The 13,149-nt window shown below is 37.8% G+C and overlaps 1 protein-coding gene across 2 annotated transcripts in view; it reads right to left on the bottom strand.

The window, feature by feature from the left end:
* LOC129726657 (uncharacterized) overlaps nt 1–13,149 on the bottom strand; it is a 279,894-nt gene that overhangs the window by 37,810 nt on the left and 228,935 nt on the right. The window lies entirely within an intron of this gene.

Below are 13,149 nucleotides of genomic sequence, written 5' to 3'. Positions count from 1 at the left end.
GATCTTAAAGAAATCGGTCATCTTAGATTTTTCATATAGACAATTTAGCTGCCTAAAACTCTTCCGAATCAAACAAAGCGGGCACTCTAACTTCAAAGCGGGCACTTAACTTCTAACAAAAATTTTTTTGTGCCCTCCTTGATGTACGGTAATGACAAGAGTTAGAGCAAAATTGTCAACGGATGACTTCTAGGGAGTTGTTTGAAGTTTCTCTTGAAAATTTAGAAAAATTGAATTTGAGATCCTATAATGATATTTTTTTTTTCAAAAACAAAAAGTAATTTTCCAAAATTCGGTCATCTCAGATTTTTTTTTGTCAAAATAAGTTTTTTAGATAGACAATTTATCTGCCCGAACCTCTTCTGAACAAACCAGAGTGGGAACTCTTGAAGAAAGAGAGTTTTTTTTAACAAAAACTTTTCGAGCGACTTTATACATGGTCATTAAGAAGTCATTAAAACAATTGGGATTGCTTTCTTTTTTATTGATAGTCCCCATTTTGGTTTGTTAAGAAAAATTTTAGGCAGTTGAATTATTTATACTAAAAACTTATTTCGAAACAAAAATCTGAGACCACCGATTTTTTATTAGAAAAAAAAATGAGTGTAAAATTCCTAAATTTATTTTTGTAAAATATTCAAATGAAAATTTTAACAGTTTTTTAATCCGTTTCTAGATAACTTTTCTTTAACTTGTCACTAAGCACTAGTACACTTCTTGTTTGTCAATTTCGGAATATACACAGTTTTACTTGTGTGTGGAATTTATGAGACTATCGGAATTGACGAGTTTACGAAGGGGACACATGGCACGCGAAAAAATTCTGCGAAAAAAAGAAAAAAAAACGAAATACACGTAAAACCCGTGTAAATCCCTAAATCAATTTTCAAATCTGCGTGAAACAAATTTCAAAATGTTTCCAATCATGTCTGCTAAATACTTACGAAAAAGACTTAAAAGCAGTCTTAATTCCACCTGAGAATATATGATAAAAATCAGGAAAAAAATACAAGGTTAGGGAAAATCAGTGAATTTTGGAGCGGGTATTGGATTCACGAAACTCCACCTACACATTTTATGCGGATTTCATAAATTACGCGGTGTACATACACGTGTACAATAGATCTAAGCACTGGTCGCAGTGGTACAATGTCCCCATACAACATCCCATGGGTGAATAACTTCATGTACTTACCGAAGAATTGAAAAACCGCAAATTGAACATCGTAGCGATGCAGGAGGTATGCTAGAAAGGGACGATGGTGCGTACTTATAGGGTTGGAAACACCATCTACCAGAGCAGTGGTAACACACCTGAGCTGCGCACAGCTTTTATAGTAATGGGTGAGATGGGTGAGATGGCCGGTTAACCCTAGAATGTGCAGCTCAAAAATATAAGGCCGATTCTTTAACATTAGCATTATAAACGTGCACAGTTCTCACCTCGGTACTGTTGAAGACAAAGACGAAGTTGGAACGTGAATACGGTCGCTGCTCAAAACATAATGTCATCGGAGACAACAACGCTCAGGTCAATGAGGAGTAGGAATTTAGACCGGTAATTTGACGATTCAGCTTCGCCGCCTCCTTTTTTTCCAGCATAGCCTCCAACATCGGTACAACTGGAGATCACCTAGCCAAACAGAAACTCAAATCGACCATGTTTTGATAGATGATCGGCATTTTTCAGACTTTATTGATGTCAAAACACGTTGGGGCGCTACATCGACTCGGACCACTACCACTACGACGTAACGAATGATTTGACGAGAAATGTCGACAGACATTAGATAAAGAGATCGTGGCGCGGACAATAATGCTGCGAAGAGCCACCCGTCAAAACGTGGAGCGATACAAACAGTAACGGAGATAGCAAACTCAACTCGCCAGGAGGAGTGCCAAGAACTACAACAGCTGTACTGCTCTAATGAAACACGAAATGTCTATCAGAAATTTAACGCATCCTGCAAAGGCTCTGTTGCGCGAGCCGAAATGTGCAGGATGGGAATATCTTGATTCGATGAACCTTTGAATGACGTACAGGCAGAAGATCAGAACAGCGACGCAGGAGACTCTGTCGGTGCTTTCTTTGCTTTCGTTTCAAATTTGACCTTTCGGCCCTTTGCGCCACCTCTAGACCTTAATGAAATTCAACCAATCTTTTACATATTGCCCATTGAACCCCAAGGAGGTCTTTTTGGCTGGGAAAACGGGTTCCGCAAATTGAATTGATTTGAAATTATTTTGAATATAAGCCCCACCCTAATGTGCCAACTCCATCGATAGGCGAAGTTAATGATGCTATCCGGCGGCTTAAGAACAACAAGGCAGCTGGAAAGAACGGTATCGGAGCGTAGCTTCTCAAGATGGACCCGGGCAAGTTGGCCAGTTATCTACAACGGCTGATTGTGAAGATTTCGGAAACGGAATGCCTACCGGAAAAGTTATTTGCCTCAAAAAAGGCGACAAGTTAGATTTTGAAAACTACTGAGTGATCACTATCCTGAATGCTGCCTACGAAGTGATAACCCAAATGATTTTCTTGTGACTGTCACCACTAACCAACAGATTTGTGGGAAGCTTACAGCCCGGCTTCATGGCAGGTCGGTGCACAACGGAGCAGACCCTTACTCTGCGGCAGATCCTCCAAAAATGCCGCGAACACAGAGTCCCTACGCATCATCTCTTCATCGAATTCAAAGCCGCTTATGACACGATTAATCGTGAAGAGCTATGGAGAATATTCGACGAGAACGGCTTCCCCGGGAAGCATACTTGACAGCTAAAGGCTACGATGGAGGATGTGCAGTGTTGGGTGAGGATTTCGGATCCCACAGGGAACTTCGACAAGATGATGGTCTTTTCTGCCTGATGTTCAATATTGCGCTAGAAGGTGTTGTGAGACGAGCGGGAATAGACACGCAAGGCACGATTTTTGTTAAATCCGGTTAATCAATAGTGAACACTGTCGGCAGAACATTTGAGGCGGTGGTAGATTAGTACACTACACTAAAATGTGAAGCAGAGAAGAGAAGGATTGAAAATAAATACGTTAAAACGAAGTACATGCTAGGGGGTGGTGCTGAGTGCGACAGAGCACGCCTAGGTTGTGTTGTGATAATCGACGGTATTGAGTTTGAGGTAGTCGACGAGTTCGTCTACCTTGGCACAATGGTGACTCAGAACATCGATACCAGCCATAAGCATGGGAGACGAATTATTAGCGCTTGTTTAAAACGCCTATTAGACCGGTTGTTCTCTACGGGCATGTAACGTGGCCAGTGCTTTAAGAGGACCTGCGAGCGTTCGGATTTTTCGCTAAGAACAATCTTTGGTGGTGCGCAGGAGAACGGAGTGTGGAGACGGAAAATGAACCATGAGCTCGCGCAATTCTACAATGAACTCAGCATCCAGAAGGTGGCCAAAGCTGGACTGATACGTTGGACAAAGCGCGCTGCGAGAACGACGGACAAGCGCAAAAAGCAAGGTGGTTAGACCAGGTTGAGCATGATCTGGCAAGTATGGGGTGCCCGCGGAATTGGAAGCGGACAGCCATTCATCGATCAAGTTGGCGGAATTATGTTATGCAAGCCATGTCTTAGGACGTATGACCATTCAAGTAAGCAAGGGTGAATAATTTCAACTTTAGTGTAACTGTGTAACTTTAGTGTATTGTTCAGTGGCGTCGGGTCCACCTGTGCAACATGTGCACTGCACAGGTACTCTATTCCCTAACATCTATAAAAACAAGTAAGAATACTAGCAAAACCCTTCAATTTAAAGCATCAAACACTTTGGTTTGATTTCTCATTTCATTTAAGGAAAAAGAACTTGAATAAATGTTTGGTGCACATGTGACGAAATCAGCCACGCGACGCTTCTGGTATTGTTTTTACTAGTTTTTTTTTAATATCAACCTCCATTTTCTACAGTTTTCAAAAGCTTGCCTCCTGACCTCAATCCTGGATACGCCTATGTTAGTCGTGAAAAAAAGTACTAACAGCACTAAATGACGTCTACTGGGCCGTCTGTGCAAGATAAAAAATGACAATTAAAAAAGTAATAAAATTACTACATTTTGATTAGAATTACTACTTTGAAAAATACATTCGATTGTAGGTTGATTTTTAAATACATTTTATTTTCCGTTTTACGTGATTTCTATGGCACCCATATGACTCCTATCGTAATGCAAGTATGTTACAACCCAAAATCGTACCGCTCGGCAAAAATAACACGAAAAGGAATGCAGCTCCATTCGGTGGCACTTCTGTTTCGCCAACATTGCATTACGTGTAAACGTTGCCTTTTGCCCACAGCTGTATTCGGCTGCCTGTTATTGGGTGGGCGAGGAATTCGATACTTGTGATTGTGAACACAGTGAGAGGTAAATTTTGATCAATAACATTGTTGGTTCCAGAATATTGAACTTTCCAGTGTTGTTTTTTTCTAATCCATCAAATTTTAATGACCCAAATTACCTTTCAGGCGCCCTGTGTAAAATAAGTAACGTTTGATAGGACTCCCTCTCCCAAAATTACTTAACTTTAAACAAGCTCACCCTCACAAGTTTTTTAATTTTCAAAAATTAGCGGTAAGTTTATATTAAACATTTTTTTTCTGAAATTTTCTGCTGAAGTAAAAATCATCATTAAAGCTTTCAAACGATGGGGGGAAATTTCACTTAAAAAAATAAATGTTCTTTTTTCTTTAATTTTGTTAATTAGTTACCTACGTAACGATCCCGACCCCTCAAGTTTTCAATAAAAGTCCGCTGGCCCTTTGATTTTTGCTAAGGTGGCAAAACAAAAACCCAATTTCACACAGTTAAACATATAATTGAAGTTGTCACTCTGAATCTTCAAGGAATAACCGGACAAGTTCTTCAAGTATCATCAGATTGAGCAACTGACTAGACTAAATAGGAATTTTAAGTAAAAAAACTAAGTGAACCCGTTCTTAATATTTTTCAAACCATGGAAATAAATCCTTATGAATGTGATTACTATCATAACTTCTGAACTAAACAACTTTTGACTGTCAAAAGATGACATAATGCATCCTATATTGATTATGCATTACAACGAATCTATGCTTGTTGCTAGAGAATCACAAATATCGTACAAAAAGGCGTATTTTCATAAATTTTTTCCAATTTTATTTTGAAATATCAAAAAGCGGATGCATTCAGAAAGTTAGTTGCCAAGAACATTTCTTTACCCAAAACTTTTTACCAAGAGTTTTGGAATAATGTCAAGCCTTAACGAATAATAAAATTCTGGGCGATTTCAACTCTTTTTGTACTAATATAAAAATTAGTGTTTATTTTTTAATTTTCCAAGCCAAATTCAAATGGTCTTGGAACGCATGCATTAAAAAAGTTTATCATTATAAGCTTTTTGATTTGAAATGTTTACCTGAATATTTTTCAATAATGATAATAATAATACGAATAGCACAAAATGACATCGTTAGTCTCAAAGAACTTCTGGGCAAAGTTTTAGCTATTATTATCAATTTTCAATTATGTAATAAAGAGACTGCCGAATCAATATCTAGAACCTTTCATTCAAATATACTAAGCGTTAGGATAAGAGTTAGAAAATAAATCAAAGGTTCAGTATAAGCGAAATTGATTGAACTGAAAGATTGTCCCAATTGAAATATTTTTGAAAAAATGTTGTTATGAGCTAAAAGTGTCATTTTGTGATATTAGCCATTTTTTACACTGCGAAAAAAAAAATTTCTCAGCAAAAATATTACGAAAAAAATTGAAAATTAAATATCCTAAAAAACTATTTTACAACTTTTGAATGAAGACTTTAGTAATACCTAAAAACATGAAAACTATCCGATCATGAAAAAATGCAAAAGAAAGTAAATTTTTTAAACAAAAAAGAAAAAAGTTAAAACTTGGACGGTTTGGTTGTAGACAGTAATTTTGTCCTTCTAGATAAAATATACACCATAAAACAATAAAAAATTCAAGAAAAACACAGCAATATTATTCTAAGGAGGATTTCGCGACAATTCGACCAGATGTTGGCAGCACCCTCCCCGAATTCAATAAAATTTTGTGAGTAGGCCTTACTACCCTGAGCAACATATTATATACACATATATTTTTAAAAAAAATTATTAGTACTTATATTCAAAATGGTCTGAAGTTTGTTTTCATAAATCGATATATCTGAACAATGAAGAGAAATAGAGGAAAGTTGCCAAGAAATGATTTTTAGAAAATTATTAACAAAATTGAATTTGAGATCTTACACTAAAAAAATGCATTAAAAAAAAACAAAAATATGATCTTAAAGAAATCGGTCATCTTAGATTTTTCATATAGACAATTTAGCTGCCTAAAACTCTTCCGAATCAAACAAAGCGGGCACTCTAACTTCAAAGCGGGCACTTAACTTCTAACAAAAATTTTTTTGTGCCCTCCTTGATGTACGGTAATGACAAGAGTTAGAGAAAAATTGTCAACGGATGACTTCTAGGGAGTTGTTTGAAGTTTCTCTTGAAAATTTAGAAAAATTGAATTTGAGATCCTATAATGATATTTTTTTTTTCAAAAACAAAAAGTAATTTTCCAAAATTCGGTCATCTCAGATTTTTTTTTGTCAAAATAAGTTTTTTAGATAGACAATTTATCTGCCCGAACCTCTTCTGAACAAACCAGAGTGGGAACTCTTGAAGAAAGAGAGTTTTTTTTAACAAAAACTTTTCGAGCGACTTTATACATGGTCATTAAGAAGTCATTAAAACAATTGGGATTGCTTTCTTTTTTATTGATAGTCCCCATTTTGGTTTGTTAAGAAAAATTTTAGGCAGTTGAATTATTTATACTAAAAACTTATTTCGAAACAAAAATCTGAGACCACCGATTTTTTATTAGAAAAAAAAATGAGTGTAAAATTCCTAAATTTATTTTTGTAAAATATTCAAATAAAAATTTTAACAGTTTTTTAATCCGTTTCTAGATAACTTTTCTTTAACTTGTCACTAAGCACTAGTACACTTCTTGTTTGTCAATTTCGGAATATACACAGTTTTACTTGTGTGTGGAATTTATGAGACTATCGGAATTGACGAGTTTACGAAGGGGACACATGGCACGCGAAAAAATTCTGCGAAAAAAAGAAAAAAAAACGAAATACACGTAAAACCCGTGTAAATCCCTAAATCAATTTTCAAATCTGCGTGAAACAAATTTCAAAATGTTTCCAATCATGTCTGCTAAATACTTACGAAAAAGACTTAAAAGCAGTCTTAATTCCACCTGAGAATATATGATAAAAATCAGGAAAAAAATACAAGGTTAGGGAAAATCAGTGAATTTTGGAGCGGGTATTGGATTCACGAAACTCCACCTACACATTTTATGCGGATTTCATAAATTACGCGGTGTACATACACGTGTACAATAGATCTAAGCACTGGTCGCAGTGGTACAATGTCCCCATACAACATCCCATGGGTGAATAACTTCATGTACTTACCGAAGAATTGAAAAACCGCAAATTGAACATCGTAGCGATGCAGGAGGTATGCTAGAAAGGGACGATGGTGCGTACTTATAGGGTTGGAAACACCATCTACCAGAGCAGTGGTAACACACCTGAGCTGCGCACAGCTTTTATAGTAATGGGTGAGATGGGTGAGATGGCCGGTTAACCCTAGAATGTGCAGCTCAAAAATATAAGGCCGATTCTTTAACATTAGCATTATAAACGTGCACAGTTCTCACCTCGGTACTGTTGAAGACAAAGACGAAGTTGGAACGTGAATACGGTCGCTGCTCAAAACATAATGTCATCGGAGACAACAACGCTCAGGTCAATGAGGAGTAGGAATTTAGACCGGTAATTTGACGATTCAGCTTCGCCGCCTCCTTTTTTTCCAGCATAGCCTCCAACATCGGTACAACTGGAGATCACCTAGCCAAACAGAAACTCAAATCGACCATGTTTTGATAGATGATCGGCATTTTTCAGACTTTATTGATGTCAAAACACGTTGGGGCGCTACATCGACTCGGACCACTACCACTACGACGTAACGAATGATTTGACGAGAAATGTCGACAGACATTAGATAAAGAGATCGTGGCGCGGACAATAATGCTGCGAAGAGCCACCCGTCAAAACGTGGAGCGATACAAACAGTAACGGAGATAGCAAACTCAACTCGCCAGGAGGAGTGCCAAGAACTACAACAGCTGTACTGCTCTAATGAAACACGAAATGTCTATCAGAAATTTAACGCATCCTGCAAAGGCTCTGTTGCGCGAGCCGAAATGTGCAGGATGGGAATATCTTGATTCGATGAACCTTTGAATGACGTACAGGCAGAAGATCAGAACAGCGACGCAGGAGACTCTGTCGGTGCTTTCTTTGCCTTCGTTTCAAATTTGACCTTTCGGCCCTTTGCGCCACCTCTAGACCTTAATGAAATTCAACCAATCTTTTACATATTGCCCATTGAACCCCAAGGAGGTCTTTTTGGCTGGGAAAACGGGTTCCGCAAATTGAATTGATTTGAAATTATTTTGAATATAAGCCCCACCCTAATGTGCCAACTCCATCGATAGGCGAAGTTAATGATGCTATCCGGCGGCTTAAGAACAACAAGGCAGCTGGAAAGAACGGTATCGGAGCGTAGCTTCTCAAGATGGACCCGGGCAAGTTGGCCAGTTATCTACAACGGCTGATTGTGAAGATTTCGGAAACGGAATGCCTACCGGAAAAGTTATTTGCCTCAAAAAAGGCGACAAGTTAGATTTTGAAAACTACTGAGTGATCACTATCCTGAATGCTGCCTACGAAGTGATAACCCAAATGATTTTCTTGTGACTGTCACCACTAACCAACAGATTTGTGGGAAGCTTACAGCCCGGCTTCATGGCAGGTCGGTGCACAACGGAGCAGACCCTTACTCTGCGGCAGATCCTCCAAAAATGCCGCGAACACAGAGTCCCTACGCATCATCTCTTCATCGAATTCAAAGCCGCTTATGACACGATTAATCGTGAAGAGCTATGGAGAATACTCGACGAGAACGGCTTCCCCGGGAAGCATACTTGACAGCTAAAGGCTACGATGGAGGATGTGCAGTGTTGGGTGAGGATTTCGGATCCCACAGGGAACTTCGACAAGATGATGGTCTTTTCTGCCTGATGTTCAATATTGCGCTAGAAGGTGTTGTGAGACGAGCGGGAATAGACACGCAAGGCACGATTTTTGTTAAATCCGGTTAATCAATAGTGAACACTGTCGGCAGAACATTTGAGGCGGTGGTAGATTAGTACACTACACTAAAATGTGAAGCAGAGAAGAGAAGGATTGAAAATAAATACGTTAAAACGAAGTACATGCTAGGGGGTGGTGCTGAGTGCGACAGAGCACGCCTAGGTTGTGTTGTGATAATCGACGGTATTGAGTTTGAGGTAGTCGACGAGTTCGTCTACCTTGGCACAATGGTGACTCAGAACATCGATACCAGCCATAAGCATGGGAGACGAATTATTAGCGCTTGTTTAAAACGCCTATTAGACCGGTTGTTCTCTACGGGCATGTAACGTGGCCAGTGCTTTAAGAGGACCTGCGAGCGTTCGGATTTTTCGCTAAGAACAATCTTTGGTGGTGCGCAGGAGAACGGAGTGTGGAGACGGAAAATGAACCATGAGCTCGCGCAATTCTACAATGAACTCAGCATCCAGAAGGTGGCCAAAGCTGGACTGATACGTTGGACAAAGCGCGCTGCGAGAACGACGGACAAGCGCAAAAAGCAAGGTGGTTAGACCAGGTTGAGCATGATCTGGCAAGTATGGGGTGCCCGCGGAATTGGAAGCGGACAGCCATTCATCGATCAAGTTGGCGGAATTATGTTATGCAAGCCATGTCTTAGGACGTATGACCATTCAAGTAAGCAAGGGTGAATAATTTCAACTTTAGTGTAACTGTGTAACTTTAGTGTATTGTTCAGTGGCGTCGGGTCCACCTGTGCAACATGTGCACTGCACAGGTACTCTATTCCCTAACATCTATAAAAACAAGTAAGAATACTAGCAAAACCCTTCAATTTAAAGCATCAAACACTTTGGTTTGATTTCTCATTTCATTTAAGGAAAAAGAACTTGAATAAATGTTTGGTGCACATGTGACGAAATCAGCCACGCGACGCTTCTGGTATTGTTTTTACTAGTTTTTTTTTAATATCAACCTCCATTTTCTACAGTTTTCAAAAGCTTGCCTCCTGACCTCAATCCTGGATACGCCTATGTTAGTCGTGAAAAAAAGTACTAACAGCACTAAATGACGTCTACTGGGCCGTCTGTGCAAGATAAAAAATGACAATTAAAAAAGTAATAAAATTACTACATTTTGATTAGAATTACTACTTTGAAAAATACATTCGATTGTAGGTTGATTTTTAAATACATTAAATAAAATTTATTGTCAAATACCAGTTAAAGAAATAACTTGTAACTGCGAATTAGGAAAATAAAGTGTAATTGATAGACACAGTAATATTGTTACGAGAATTTTTCGTGAATTACTCTTTTTGATATAGAGTAGAGCGGGGCTACTTGGTTACGTGGTCAAATCTACGCATCATAAAATCGTGTTGTATGGTTAATATGTAGCAGATAACCAAAAAAACTAAAAGACAAAATGAAGTGCAGTTTTTATTGGGACGTATAATAAATATAAGTTGATGCCAAATTGACCATCAATTCTACTGTTCAAGTTGAAACTTTTTGTTTAACAAATAAATTCTCGTCAAAATTTCTTTTTAACATACTTTAGGTAATTTTTATATTTATTAACTACATGAGTGGCTATTTGGTCACATACTAGCGGGGTTGGTTGATCATATGCATATCATAAATGAATTCAAGTAACAATGTATATGCATTTCCAGGTACGGTGAATTTCGTCGTGCAAACTAAAACCAAGCGAAGGCAGCAAGTGTTTTGTTTTGCAAAACTATTTATTTGAAACTATAAACAATTTTGTAAAAGTTATCTCCATTTCTTCTTCATTTTTATGAATGTTTGAGTGCATTTTCACACTATAAATACCGAGACATTGGTCTAAAATAATTATAACGCACTACTGCATCGATGCCTCCTACCTGATGATAATTTCAACGAACTTTGGGGCGAATGCAAGCTGTTGACAAAAGAAACCAAGATATTGCTATTGTTTTTTGCTTGTGATTGTAGATGCAAATCTGAATTTCCGTTTCCGGTTCTCGATTTAATCCGTGTTGACTTTGATTTAGTGTCCAACCAAACCATCAATGTGATTTCAACATATACGTCTCATCAGGTATGAAAGAGTAACACCAATTTTTTCATGCAATTTTGAGTTACTTTTCGAAAAGCGAACGTATAAACGAGAAACTGGAAGAGGTACGACTTCCGCTAAGACGCTACAGGCTGCCGCAAATGTATTGATACAGGTTAACGGAATTGTCCTTTCGAAAAAAAAAGTTCAGTTTTCCACCCTGACCCCACCTGAGGGTCTAGTTGATCAATTTGACATCCACTCAAAAAACATAAAATATCCGCAAAATTTCAAACCGTTTTGAGTACACAAAACTTTCATGTAATAAGTTTTTGCCATAATATGCCCTTCAAAAAGTTACAAAACATGTTGACTAAAAATGACCAACTAGTCCCGCTCTACCCTACTATATAGCTTCTTTCAAAAGTAGAACAAAGCGTGACCCTACATATTCGCTAAAACAGCTAGGGCAATAGAAGCCTTCGATATTGGTTTTCTGCAGCAGTTTTATGCAAAAACCTGTCGAGGAAAACCACTGCCGAAGACGTTGAATTATGCTTCCAAAACTATTTTTGAGTAAACAATCCTAAAACGCATGTCTTCCAAACTAGAGTCAACACCGGAGTCGACTCGACAAAAACTGTTGAAAGTAAGGCATTTTTATATCCAAAAAATCAATTTTTCTGCAAACTTTTTTGTCAGTGATTACTTGTAAATTTAACTATATTTTATTTTTCGCGAGAAAATTGAGTTTGTTATATTCCGTAGCTAAAGGAGCGCCTCTCGATTTCTGTTCTTCATCCGTAACAAAGTTGTTCATCACAGGTTGCCTGTTCTTGTAAAAGTACTTAGTTGGGCTTAAATAATGAACGGCTAAAGAAACAACCTTGCAACCTTTTTTGTTTTCTGCTTCTGATCGGGTTATGCTCCTATGAATTTCACCTAGAGCTGTGACAATTATGGTATTTGTTAGTTGTGAAAGTTTTTATTTGCGAGCACAATTTATTCATCATACCTATTCATAATACCGGGTCACCGCATATTTTCAAATGGTTACGACCATGGGCACCCATGGCATTCACAGCAGATTATGCTGGAACCGACGATATGACACAGAACACAGTTTGAAAACATTAATATATTTTATGATGTGTACTAATAGAAAAAAGACAGTGAAAAGTGCATAGATACAAATTTATTGTAGGTGCGAATATTTGAAGTCAGAATGCATCTGGTATAAAAAATGAGGAAAACCAAAACAATGAACAATTAGAGTAAAAGTCATGAAAAGCATTTGCAGAACTCTGGAAACTAGACCGTAAAAAAGAACGTGCACAGGCGCGCATTTTTGATTTCTTTTGCGAGGGTGTCGGAGGTTAAATAAATTAGTTGTTCACTGCAAGGATAAATAAAAACTAAGCTTCATGATTGTTTTTTGGAACACTGTTTCGTTCTCATAGGTAGCTTCTATGATTCACTGCAACAGTGAGATATTTCAAAATGTACAAACGTGTGCAAGCCGATAGGATGTGTTATGGTGAAATATTTTATATTGTCTATGGTATGGTGCTGAAAGAACAATTAGTTTGGTAAAGTTGTTGATGCTAAAGGACAAAAAAAAACACAAACGAATCAAACTAAGCGACCTTCCATTTTATGTAGGCAGCAAACTTTTTTAGCGAGGCATTCCGGTGGCTTGAGGGAGTGTAGATGTTCACATGTATGTAATTGTATGTTTTTGGGAACGGGTTTTGTGCTATGTTACAAGGATGCGGTTTCATTATCTATATAAGAGTTATTATTTTGCTGGAGAGATACACTCATTGCTTTAACGAAGAGTAATAACAAATATAAA

This window comes from Wyeomyia smithii, chromosome 3 (genome assembly GCF_029784165.1).
Source record: "Wyeomyia smithii strain HCP4-BCI-WySm-NY-G18 chromosome 3, ASM2978416v1, whole genome shotgun sequence".
Classification (NCBI taxonomy): Eukaryota; Metazoa; Arthropoda; class Insecta; order Diptera; family Culicidae; genus Wyeomyia; species Wyeomyia smithii.
The sequence above is the reverse complement of the archived record's forward strand: the minus strand, read 5'-3'. Positions and strand labels throughout refer to the sequence as shown.